Consider the following 12,118-nt stretch of genomic DNA (forward strand, 5'->3'; position numbering starts at 1 on the left):
ATATTTTGTTTTTGGCAGATATCCTAGAAATACAGCAAACTCCAGTTTAATCTTACAGGTAAAAAATATCCAAGCAGTAAAGTCCAAACTTTGTAATCACATAAATTAAACTGTATCTGGGATATCTGCCAAAAACAAAACAAGTATGCTAATGTAAAATTATTCCAATAATCTAACTTCTAACCTGACTCATAATAATAAATCCACCTTGAGGTTCAAACAACTTCTCTGACCTTTCTCCAAAAAAAAAAACTTCTCTGACCTATCAAGTTGACAAGATCAACCTTCCTTTAAGTTGTTAAATTAAAGTATAACTAAACTATTTCTTTTTAACAATCTAATGAATCCATTACCTCAAGATGTTGTGCTGCTTCAAAAGTCAAACCCACAGTTGCTGCAGCTAACCCTATCAATCCTCCCTAAAACCACGAAACAACGTCAGTGATTAGAATACAGAGTAACTCCTATGGGAAGCCGGAACAACTGCACTATAATGGGAACTCCAAAAACCAATTACTTTCCGGTGATTGGCTTGGGGAGAGTACGTATACTCCTCGGTCAACAAATTAAAAACCAAAAAATTTCAAAATCTCTAAACCGCAAATGCTCAAAAACACAAAAATCAAACGAAATGCTAAAACCAAAACCACAACACTCACCTCGAGAGCTGCATTCTTGCGATTCTCGTAGAGCTTATCAGACCACTATACAAAATACAAAATTACAAATCTCAACATGAGGGAATAGAAAATCAGATATTAAAGATGAAAAAAGGAAGAGATCTAGACACCTAGTGCAGACCAACTTCGTTGCAGATCTGCCGCCGAGGAAGAGCTTCCCCACCTCCAGCTTGCTTTTGTTATGACGTCTACGGATCCACCGGTGGCCTGCCTGGACGTCTCCCGTGAGGTTTTGCGTGAAGTCGAGAAGAGGGGAAGAAGCTTGTCCTCCCGTCACAGATCTGGCCTCTGGCTGGAACCTTCGTCGATCTGAGGCACGTACGAACTGACGATGAAGACTGAAGAGGGCAGAGTGCAGAGGCGTTGGAGGAAGGAAGGAAGCGGAGGCGGAGGGCAGGGATGTCTAAACTCTGAAGTCAACAGATGAATATTTGCTATTTAGGGTTTGATAACATATTATATATATATATATATATATATATATATATATATATATATATATATATATTCGAATAATTCGAATACTATTCGAATCAAATACCCTCTTACTCGTATTCGAATTCGAATAAATTCGAATCGAAAAAAGTATTCGAATTCGGATTCGAATTCGAAATATTCGAATTCGAATCGGCATATTCGAATTCGAATCACGAATCGAATCAAAACTATTTGATTTGTTTACATCCCTACAGTATATCAATCAATTTGGAAGGGGTAGATACTACTGTAATTGTTTTTCCTTCAGCCATTCTCTCAACTAAACTCAGCAAATCCCAATTAAATTCAGTAAATCACAAGCAAAAAAACCCACACAGCGTACATAACCATACCGCGTACGCACTACTCCCAGACCCCTTCACAAACCTATACCCAAACCATACCTGGGAAAACTCAGCACGGGAAGACGAGCTCGGCCATACCAATCGCGACCGGAGAAGACGCCGGAAAACGCCGCACGCGCCGGCGCGTGGAGGCGCGTGGAGGTTGCGACAGCGGCGCGTGGAGGCGCGTGAGGATCTCGGCGACGGCGAACTCCGAGCTCCGGCGTCGTCTCCCAGTTACGACCACCACCCACTGCCTCACTTTCGAGGCTCTGATACCATGTTTGTTTAGTTTAAGAGAAAGCAGTTGATGTACGTATGTTTGTATATTCATGTTTAGGAGCTGTACAGAGGCTAACTATTTATACAAGGTAAGAAGTAATGACAACCACTTATTCAAAACCCTAGACTAGGAGAGTATCTCTCAACTCCCCACTAATCTCTCTAACAAGAGACTCAAAGTTACTTCTGGCTAGGCAAAATCTTTTTCTCGCCTGTAGTTTCTTCTCTTCTTAAATTCAGACCTCTTGCTTATCGGGTTTTAGCTTTTGAGCTGTCTTTGAATCTTTGCTTTTCTTACCCTTTGAAGGACATGAAAGAAATTGTGACAATCCAATTTGGAAGCTATGCAAACTTCATTGGTTCTCACTTCTGGAATTTCCAGGTTCTTTTTTTTTTTTTTTTNATTTCAGAGTCATTTTTCTTGAAAATTCTGTTGCAGGGACTCCTTACCTATACCCCTCGATTGGTTTCAGTTGATTTTCAAGGTGAACATTCTGGACGTTTCATCATCTGTGAAATGATGAAATGCAGTTAGATGATTACTCATACAACAAAATATTTATTTCTCTCATTATTGATTTTACTTGGAGATCTATATACTCAACTTTTAAGTTAATGAACTTGTACAAAGAAAAATTTTGATTCACTAAAAGATTGTTATCCATACTTTTCAATAGCTAAATTCCTTGACATTTATTGTGCTTTAACTTGAAATCTCTACATTCAGAGTTATAACCTAATCATGGTTGCAGTAGGCGCTAGGCGCTAGTCGGGCGGTAGACTAGCGCCTAGCGCCTAGGTGGTCTAGGCGGCGACCTATAAAAACAAAAAAAATAGTGCATGTGTGTGCGTGTATATCACATATTATATTATATATATTATAGATATATCTCTTACTTCTCTTATTTATATAAATAAATAAATTTAAATATATATAAATATAGTAAAAAAATTAATAAGGCCGACTCGCCCGAGTTAACTCGGCTAACTCTGCCGAGTTAACTCGGCCGGCAACTTGGCCCAGTCGGCCGAGTTAGGCGCTAGGCGGCTGATTTTTGCAACGGTGAACCTAATTTATGGATTGCTTCGCTTTGAATTTTTTTGTGAATCTTCTCAGTTCTCAATCCATGAATTTATAAGTGATTTTTATCTTTATATTTTTCATTTGGTTGCTGCTAATACTATGGCTACATTTGATGTTGTAGTTTGAATCATTCTGAACTATCTGGACTGCTTGCTTGAATGAACTGATTTCTCTCTCACTTCTACTCTATACTCTCTGGATGGTGTATGAGACTGAATGTTTGAGCAGTGAGAGGTTGAGGTCCTTAAATAGCTGCAGACCATCAATGAGTGAGAGGTTGAGGTCCTTAAATAGCTGCAGACCATCAATGCAGGAGAGGTTGAGGTCCTTAAATAGCTGCAGACCATCAATGCAGCAGAAATCGAGGTCCTTAAATAGCTGCAGACCATCAATGCAGCAGAAATCCCAAATGTCAAATAGCTGCAGACCATCAATGCAGCAGAAATCCCAAATGTCTTCTAGCTGCAGACCATCAATGCAGCAGAAATCCCAAATGTCTTCTTACAGTTGTTTGTACCACAAATGGTTTGTCTCCCAAATGAAAATGACAGGTTTGGACTTTTATTGGACAAAACCTTTCATCTCCTTATTAGACAAAACCTTTCATTCTCCCACTTGGTGCAAACATTAAACTTAAAGAACAGAATAACACCAACCATAATGATATGTTTTCATTAGTGCGAGTAATATCCATTATGATCAAATGCAAACTGCTTTCAAGTACTTAATTAGGAAACAAGAAAAACTTAATGAAAATAAACCATATGTTTATTTCAAATCCAACCTAAATATTTTCTCAATGAATTTAGAGTGTACACACTTTATGAGAAAATTTCTGAATGCGAAAGAATTTCATTAAAACTGTATGTATATACAAAATTACAAAATGGGTGAAAGTCCCATCTTTTCAGCAATATCCTTGAATTTAACTGTAGGCATGCCTTTAGTCAAGGAATATGATTTACTTTTTAACTCGCTTCCTTATAGCTAAGAACTTTATGTCGATGTGCTTAATTCGACTCCCACTTTTGTCGTTCTTAGTTAGGAAAACTGTAGTTGAGTTGTCGCAGTAGATTCTTAATGGCTTAGATACAAAATCCAAAAATTCTAAGCCTAGAGAAGAAATTATTAAGCCATACACATTATGAAGTGGCCTCAAAATATGAAAAACGAACTTGGCTTTCATGGTAGAAGTAATTATTAAAGACTGTTTAACACTTTCCCATGATATAGCCTTATCGACCATAATAAATATGTACCCTAAAGTTGATTCTTTGAGAATCAACATAGCCAGCAAAGTTCGCATCAGAATATCCAATGACATCTTTAAGATATTCGTCTTCCTAAACCCAAGCTTATATATATATTAGTATCTTTGAGATATCTTAAAATTCCTTTACAGCTTTCTAGTGGTCTATGCCTGGATTATGCAAGTATCGTCATAACATTCCAAAAGCAATGTTCGGTCTTGTACATACTTGAATGTATCCAAGACACCCAACTGCTTCAGCATATGGAATGTCCTTCATGCCAAGACACCCAACTGCTTCAGCATATGGAATGTCCTTCATGGACTTCTCCCCAACTGCTTCAGCATATGGAATGTCCTTCATGGACTTCTCCAGGTCAATTTTAGAACATTGAATGTCCTTCATGGACTTCTCCAGGTCAATTTTAGAACATTGATTCAAACTTAATTTATCTCCTTTTGTTATGGGAGCTAGAGTTGGTGAACAATTTTTATCTCCTTTTGTTATGGGAGCTAGAGTTGGTGAACAATTTTAAATCTGAATCTTTCCCAAACTTTGTCTATATGGGTTTCTTGCGATAGATCAGTATGTCCCGGGATCTATCCTTATGAATTTTCATGCAAATGACATAAAATGCATTACCCATATCCTTCATATCAAAGTTCTTAGAAATGAATCGTTTCACGTCATGAAGTATCCCCTATCTCTAGTAGCAGGTAAGATATTATCCATGTATAAAACAAGGAACCAAATTTAACTCCCACTGACCTTTTGGTATATATAATGATTAAAGGGATCTTTAACAAAACCAAATGAAGAAAGAACCCTGTCAAACTTAATGTACCATTGGCGGGAGGCTTGTTTTAAGCCATATATGGATTTATTAAGCTTACATACTAAAATTCTCACCACCTCTAGAAGATAAACCTATAGGTTGTTACATAAAACTTCCTATTCTAGATATAATTTTCACATCCATTTGTTGCAACTTAAGATTAAAATGTGCAACTAAAGCCAAAATAATTCGAAGAGAATCTTTCTTTGATAAAGGAGAAAAAGTCTCCTTGTAATCGATACCTTCTTTATGAGTGAATCCCTTAGCAACAAGCCTGGTCTTGTATCTCTTAATTTACCTAATGAATCTCTTTTAGGCAATAGCCTTAGCCCCATTAGGTAACTTAACAAGATCCCAAACTTCGTTACTCTTTATGGAATTCATTTCATCTTTCATGGCTTCTTATCACAAATTAGATTATGAATAATTCATGATTGGTGAAAATATTTCAGGATCATTTTCCGGCTCTAATGTCAAATTATTGTAGATACGATACATAGTAACTAGGTAATGTTGAACGTCATACCCGATTAGATTATTTTTAATGTTGAACCACTGAAACCTTGAAAAAGTTCGCAGGGCAACTACCTCTTCAGGAACTGAGGACAGTTCTTGAATTGGTTAAATCTACATCGGTTCAGGAACTTACTATAAATCCTGAATTGATTGAGTTTCAACAATTTGTGGAATATCAATAGTGGGTTATATGACCGCAGTAGATAATGAAGGAACACTGCGCATAAGTACAACTCTATTGGATGGCATAAAGGGTGAGAGCCGAAATGATCGAAAGTAGGAACTAAGTTCTTAAATCAATCTCTCCCACTAATTAAGTCATCTTCAAGAAACTTAAGCACTTCTTAATTGATTCCACAATTCTAGTAGTATGTGATGGACAATAAAACTTATAACCCTTAGAAGATTGTGCTTATCCAATGAAGAAAGCACTAATTGTCTTTGGGTCAAGTTTCTTTTCATGTGTATCTACCATAATATTTACATCCCTCATCATATCTAACTATTTGTATTTGCTTCTCGCATTGGTTTTCAATTTAAGCTTTAAACAATTTAAAGACATCCAATGTTTCATACTTATTATGAAGTAAATACACATAAGTAAATCTTGAAAAATTTATCAATGAAGTAGATGAAATATTTCTGACTATGAATATCCATATCATGACAATATATGTCAGTATGTATAATTTCCAACAATGTTGAACTTCTATTGGCACATTTCTTTGACTTGTTTTTCTGCTTACACTTAATGCAGCCAATACAAGTCTCAAAATTAGTATACTCTAGAGTAGAAAGTACTCCATCCTTTACTAATCTTTTAATAAGCTCAAGGGAGATATATCATAATCTCCGATGCCATAACATTGAGGAATTTTTGTTAATACTACAACGTTTGGTACTAGTTTCAGCATTTAAGGAATTGTAAATTGGATTGTTTTGTAAGAGAATATGATAAAGGCCATTAATCAATGTACCTTTTCCATACAAGTATAATTGTGAAACAATTGACAATACTTGCTGTGAAACTCAAATTGGAATCAAAATGGTACAAGGCTTGAAACTGAAACCAAGTTTCTAGAGAAACTAGATATATAAAAGGTCTAATCAAACCATTTACAAAACAAATCCATTTTCTTAATACTAAAGTACAAGTCCTAATTGCTTCAACTGGTGAGCCCATCTTGTTTCCATATAAGATGGTTCACTTACTTCCCATTGGTTGTTTCAAATTTTGCATATCCTGTAAAGAATTTGCAATGTGGATAGTTTAACCAGAATCAATCAACCAATGAATTAGTATTAACATTTGACATACTAGATTCATGACATACGAATGAGGATAGATTACCTTTCTTCTTGATCCACTTGATGCAATTTTTCTTCATGTGTCCATTCCTTTTACAGAATAAGCACTTATGCACCTTCTTTATGCTATTGATGCCTTTGTCTTGTAACACGTTTTTCACCCCATTCCTTAACCTTTTTGATAACATAATGCTTGTAATTAAGTTGGAATCTATGACTTGTTTGTGTGAATTGTTTTTCTTTAGATAAAATGTTGAAACGAGTCATTCGGAAGTCTTTTGGAGCATAAAGGAACGATTTTAGAGGTCGAGAGGAGTGCACGCAAGAAGACCCGATGAAGAAGGCGAAAAATGGACTGAAAAGCCATCCATACGGCCTCCCATACGGCCGTATGGATGGCCGTATGGCCTCGATCAGCGAAGGAGTGAAACGCCCTACCATACGGCCTCTCATACGGCCGTATGGTAGGCCGTTTGCTCGATACTCTGCACAGTATAAAACCTGTTTTTATGCATTTTGTGAGGGGATTCCGAACCCTAGCTAGTTTAGACTCTCTCTCTAATATTTTCATTAGCCATTTTTAGCTTAGAATAGCTTAGATTGACATTGTAGAACACTTTGCAAGCATCTTTTGGTGGTTTTGGAAGGGATTCCAACAACATCTCTCCATCATTAATAGTAAAACTCTTACTTCCTCTTCTTCAAGTGTTTTAAATATGAGTGAGTAGTCTTTTATGGGTTAGATTTGGCTCTTATCTCTTATTGATGCTAGTTAGATGATTATTGCATAAAGGGGATGAACACCCATTTAGGGTTCTTGAGTTTGAGTTGGATTTTGATCTTATCTTTCAATGATTAGTTGCGCAATGATTGTTGTTTGTCTTTGGAAAGTCTTCCATCAAATGGAATTGGATGGGAGACTTGAGCCAACCCAATCTCAAACCCATTTTCTCTTCTATGGAAATAGGGGTAGATTTGGGGCTTAAATAGCTTTTGTTCTTCAAGAACTTAGGTTGAGACACCATGGGAATGGGGCAACCTTTGTTCTAATCCTTGTGGAAACTTGGATTCTTTTGTGCTAGCATCAAGAACCTAGGGTTATTGTTCATCCCCCAACTCAAGTGTTAATGCATCAATAGAGTAATACACCTAATCTAACCCATTCTTCCCAATAGATTTTAATCCTAGTTTAGGCTTGTTTTCCCTTATATCCATAATTCCAAAATTACTTCTTAGTTGTTATACTTTAATCCTTAAATGGTTGCTTGGATCCTTATGGGTTTCAAGACCTTGGTGACTAGAGTCTAGGTGATTAATCCTTACGTGCCATAAAATCCAATCCTCGTGGTTCGACTTTACACCCATTTTCACACCTCTCACTACATCAAATTTTGGCGCCGTTGCCGGGGATTGGCAATTTGGTGGTATAGGGTCTTTGCCTTTATTTTTCTAGCATTAAGGTTAGCAAACCTTTAGGAGATCAAGTTTTTATTTTTATTTTTTTTTTTTGTTTGTACTAACCCATAACCAAGTTGTTTCCAAGTGTTTTGTTTGGTGTTTGTTGATAGGTGTTCCTCTTAGTTTATGCACACAAGGTCGAAAGGGAGAGAACTTGCTTCCCCTAAACCAAGAGCTATTGAGGGACATAAGAAGGGACAAACGGATTTTGCTCGGGTGGCTCAAGGAGTTTGAAAATTTTGAGGTTGAAATGGAAACCGGAGACACAAGCAACCCGGGACAAGCTCTCCAAATGGAACAAGCACCATACAAAACCCGAGGCAAGGGGAACATAATGAGGAAGCTCAAGGAGGGCAACCAAATGCACCTCAAGCACCGGTACCTCCCATTCAAGTACCGGTGCAACAAATGGCGAATCCGAATGTAAATCCCTATTTCGGAGGAGCAATGGGGGTGCCACAAGCTCAATTCCCTTTCTATCAAGGTGGCATACCCCAAGGTTATGGGCAACAACAACAAGGGCAAGGGATTTGGATGCAACATCTTCTAAACCAAATGAATCCAAACCCCTTTCAACAATTTGCTCAAAACTTTCCACAAGGGATCCCACCTATGTTCCCACAAGGAGTGCAACCACCAATGGCGGCCCATCTAGCCCCGGAATTTGAAGAGGAAGATTGCATTGTATACCCGGGGGTAGATGCCAACAACTTCGAATTAAAGACATCCCTTATTCAAATGGTTCAAGCCAATCAATTTGGGGGTGCAAGAGTTGAGGATCCAAAAGCCCATATTGTACATTTTGATAGGATTTGCAACACAATCAAGATGAATGGAATACCTGCCGATGCTATCAAGTTGAGGTTATTTCCCTTCTCATTAAGGGACCAAGCATTAAGTTGGCTAAACTCTTTCTCGGCCAACCACTTTGTGACATGGGAGCAATTATACAAGGCCTTTATGCAAGAGTATTGTCCTCCTTCCAAGGCTGCAAAATTGAAGAAACTTATTCAAAACTTTCAACAATTTGGAAATGAAAATCTTCATGAGGCGTGGAAAAGGTTCAAGGATTTGAGGAGACAATGCCCCAAGAATTTGCTTACTCCGGGAGACTTCATATCATCTTTCTATGAGGGCCTAATGGACAAGTCTAAAACCATTCTCGACACATCATCCTTTGGAGGAATCTTCATGGATATGGGGCCGGATTATGGAGAACAATTGATAGAGAGAATCACTTCCAACACTGAATTTTGGTATAATGAAAGAAGTGAACCCCCCAAGAAAGAAAAGCCGGCCGGAATGTTTGAAGTGGAAGACAAGATGGCTATGCAAGCTCAATTGGACTCTATCCAACATATGCTCAAACAAATGATGCAAGCTCCAAAGCAAAGTGTGCAAGCGGTTACCCAATCGGCACCTCAAGGTCCTAATATGCCAAGTTCTTATTCTTTGCCACAATCACCATGCAATTCATCGGGACCTCAAGGTATGGCTATAGTTGCTTATTGTGTCATTTGTGGAGGAAGTCACTCCTCTCAATCTTGTCAATTATTGGATCCAAGTGGCCAAGGGTCATTCTCAAATATGGAACAAGTGGATGCAATAGGGTTCTCTAGGCCTCAAGGACAAGGTTTCCAAGGATATGGTCAACAAAGGAATCAAGTTGGGAATCAATTTGGAAATCAATACGGGAATTCATGGAACAACCAAGGAAGAAATCCACCCCCGGGTTTTCAAGGAAATCAAGGCAATAGGGGTGGAAATCAAGGAAATAATTGGAGGGGCAATCAAGGCCAAGGTCAATGGAACAATCAAGGTGGCCAAGGGTATGGTAACAATCAAAATCACCAAGGGACTTCTAACTCTTCCCAAGATCCGGATATGAAGACTTTTATGACAATGATAATGAACCAAATGAGCAAGTTGCAAACCGAGGTGGAAAGTATTCGGACTCAACAACAAAGTGGAGGTACCCAAGGCTCAACCCAAGCTTCCTCTTCTAGTGGTAAGCTACCGGCTAACACCGAGAATCCAAGAAATCATGTGAATGCAATTACCACTAGGAGTGGGAAGGCTTTGAAGGATCCACCATACCCAACCAATGACAAAGAACTTGAGAAAGATAATGAGAAAAATGAGAGTGAACAAGAGAAGGAAGAAGTGGAAATACAAGACATTCTTGAGAGTGACAATGAGGAGGAGCCTATCATTCAAAGAGACAAAGCAAAAGGGAAGGCTCCTATGCAAGTTGAAAGCAATGAGAACAAGAAGGGTGCACCAAAGGGCAAGCAAACACATGACTCGGTTATCCCATGTAACCTCTTGCCATTTCCACAAAGGTTGTGGAAGTCAAAAGATACCGAGAGAGAGAACAAATTCAAGATGATGTTGGACAAGCTTGAAATATCCATGCCCTTTGTTGATGCTGTTACTCAAATTCCTTCTTACAAAAAATTCTTGAAGGACATTTTGAGTAACAAGAAGAAGTTGGAAAAGAGTGCGGTGGTTGATATGAGTGAAGGAGCTTTGACATGTGCCGTTCTTCAAAAACATTTGTCACCGAAGTTGAAAGATCCCGGGAGCTTTGCTATTCCATGCATTGTGGGAGGATTTGTGGTAGGTCGTGCTTTATGTGATCTTGGAGCTAGTGTGAGCCTCATGCAGTATTCCCTTTGCAAGAGACTCAACCTCGGTGAACCTAAGCCTACTACAATGACTCTCCAAATGGCGGACCGTTCAATCAAGCGCCCAGTGGGTGTGCTAGAGGATATCCCGGTCATGATTGACCAATATTTCATTCCGGGAGATTTCGTGATTCTAGACATTGAGGAGGATACCAAGGTCCCCATTATCCTTGGTAGGCCTTTCTTAGCCACCGCCGGGGCCATCATAGATGTGAAGAGAGGCAAGCTCGTGATGGAAGTGGCCGAACATAAGATTGAGTTCGATATATTCAAAATGGCCAAGCACCAACCTTCTTATGTGGATGAATGCAATATGGTGGAGATGATAGAAGGGTGCGTTAATGAAGCAAGAATGGCCCAATGGGAGGAAATGGGAGAGTTATGCATTGAGGAGGAGGACATTGGAGAACCATGCACCTTGGAGGATGAAGTGGAGGAGCTATATGCCACATGTGATCCAATTGGGGAAGAGCCACTTCCCAAGGTAGAACTCAAGCCCTTGCCTCCCAACCTTCGGTATGAATTTCTTGACTCTAACTTTTCATTTCCCGTGATAGTTAATGCTTCTTTGAAAAATGATGAAATAAAGAAATTGCTTGATGTGCTAAAAAGACATAGAAGGGTGATTGGGTATGAGATTGAGGATCTAATTGGCATTGACCCGAAGTATTGTTTGCATAGAATCTATCTTGAGGACGATGCCAAGCCCACCGTGGAACCTCTTAGAAGGTTGAACCCCAATCTCAAAGATGTGGTCAAAAAGGAAATAATAAAATTGCTTGAAGCCGACGTCATCTACCCTATTTCGGATAGCAAATGGGTTAGTCCCATTCATGTTGTACCGAAAAAGGGCGGAATGACGGTCATTGAGAATGAAAATAATGATTTGATCCCTACTAGACTTGTTACCGGGCACCGAATGTGCATTGATTATAGAAAGCTTAACAAGTCTACTAGGAAGGACCACTACCATCTCCCCTTCATTGACCAATTGCTTGAAAGAATGTCTTGCAACAAATATTTTTGCTTCCTAGATGGTTTTTCAGGGTATTTCCAGATTTCAATCCACCCAGATGATCAAGAAATGACCACGTTCACATGTCAATATGGAACCTATGCATTCAAAAGGATGTCATTTGGCTTGTGTAACGCGCCGGCAACCTTCCAAAGATGCATGATGGCAATCTTCTCCGAGCT

At 38.7% G+C, this 12,118-nt stretch overlaps 1 long non-coding RNA gene across 1 annotated transcript; it reads left to right on the plus strand.

Annotated features, from left to right (window-relative positions):
• Positions 1–3,049: 3,049 nt before the first annotated feature.
• LOC116006522 lies at positions 3,050–3,277 on the plus strand. Its single transcript, XR_004095146.1, has 2 exons — positions 3,050–3,107; positions 3,234–3,277. It is a non-coding gene; the product is annotated as an uncharacterized LOC116006522 (long non-coding RNA).
• The last annotated feature ends 8,841 nt before the right edge of the window (positions 3,278–12,118 follow it).

Source organism: Ipomoea triloba, chromosome 15, assembly GCF_003576645.1.
Source record: "Ipomoea triloba cultivar NCNSP0323 chromosome 15, ASM357664v1".
NCBI classification, from domain to species: domain Eukaryota; kingdom Viridiplantae; phylum Streptophyta; class Magnoliopsida; order Solanales; family Convolvulaceae; genus Ipomoea; species Ipomoea triloba.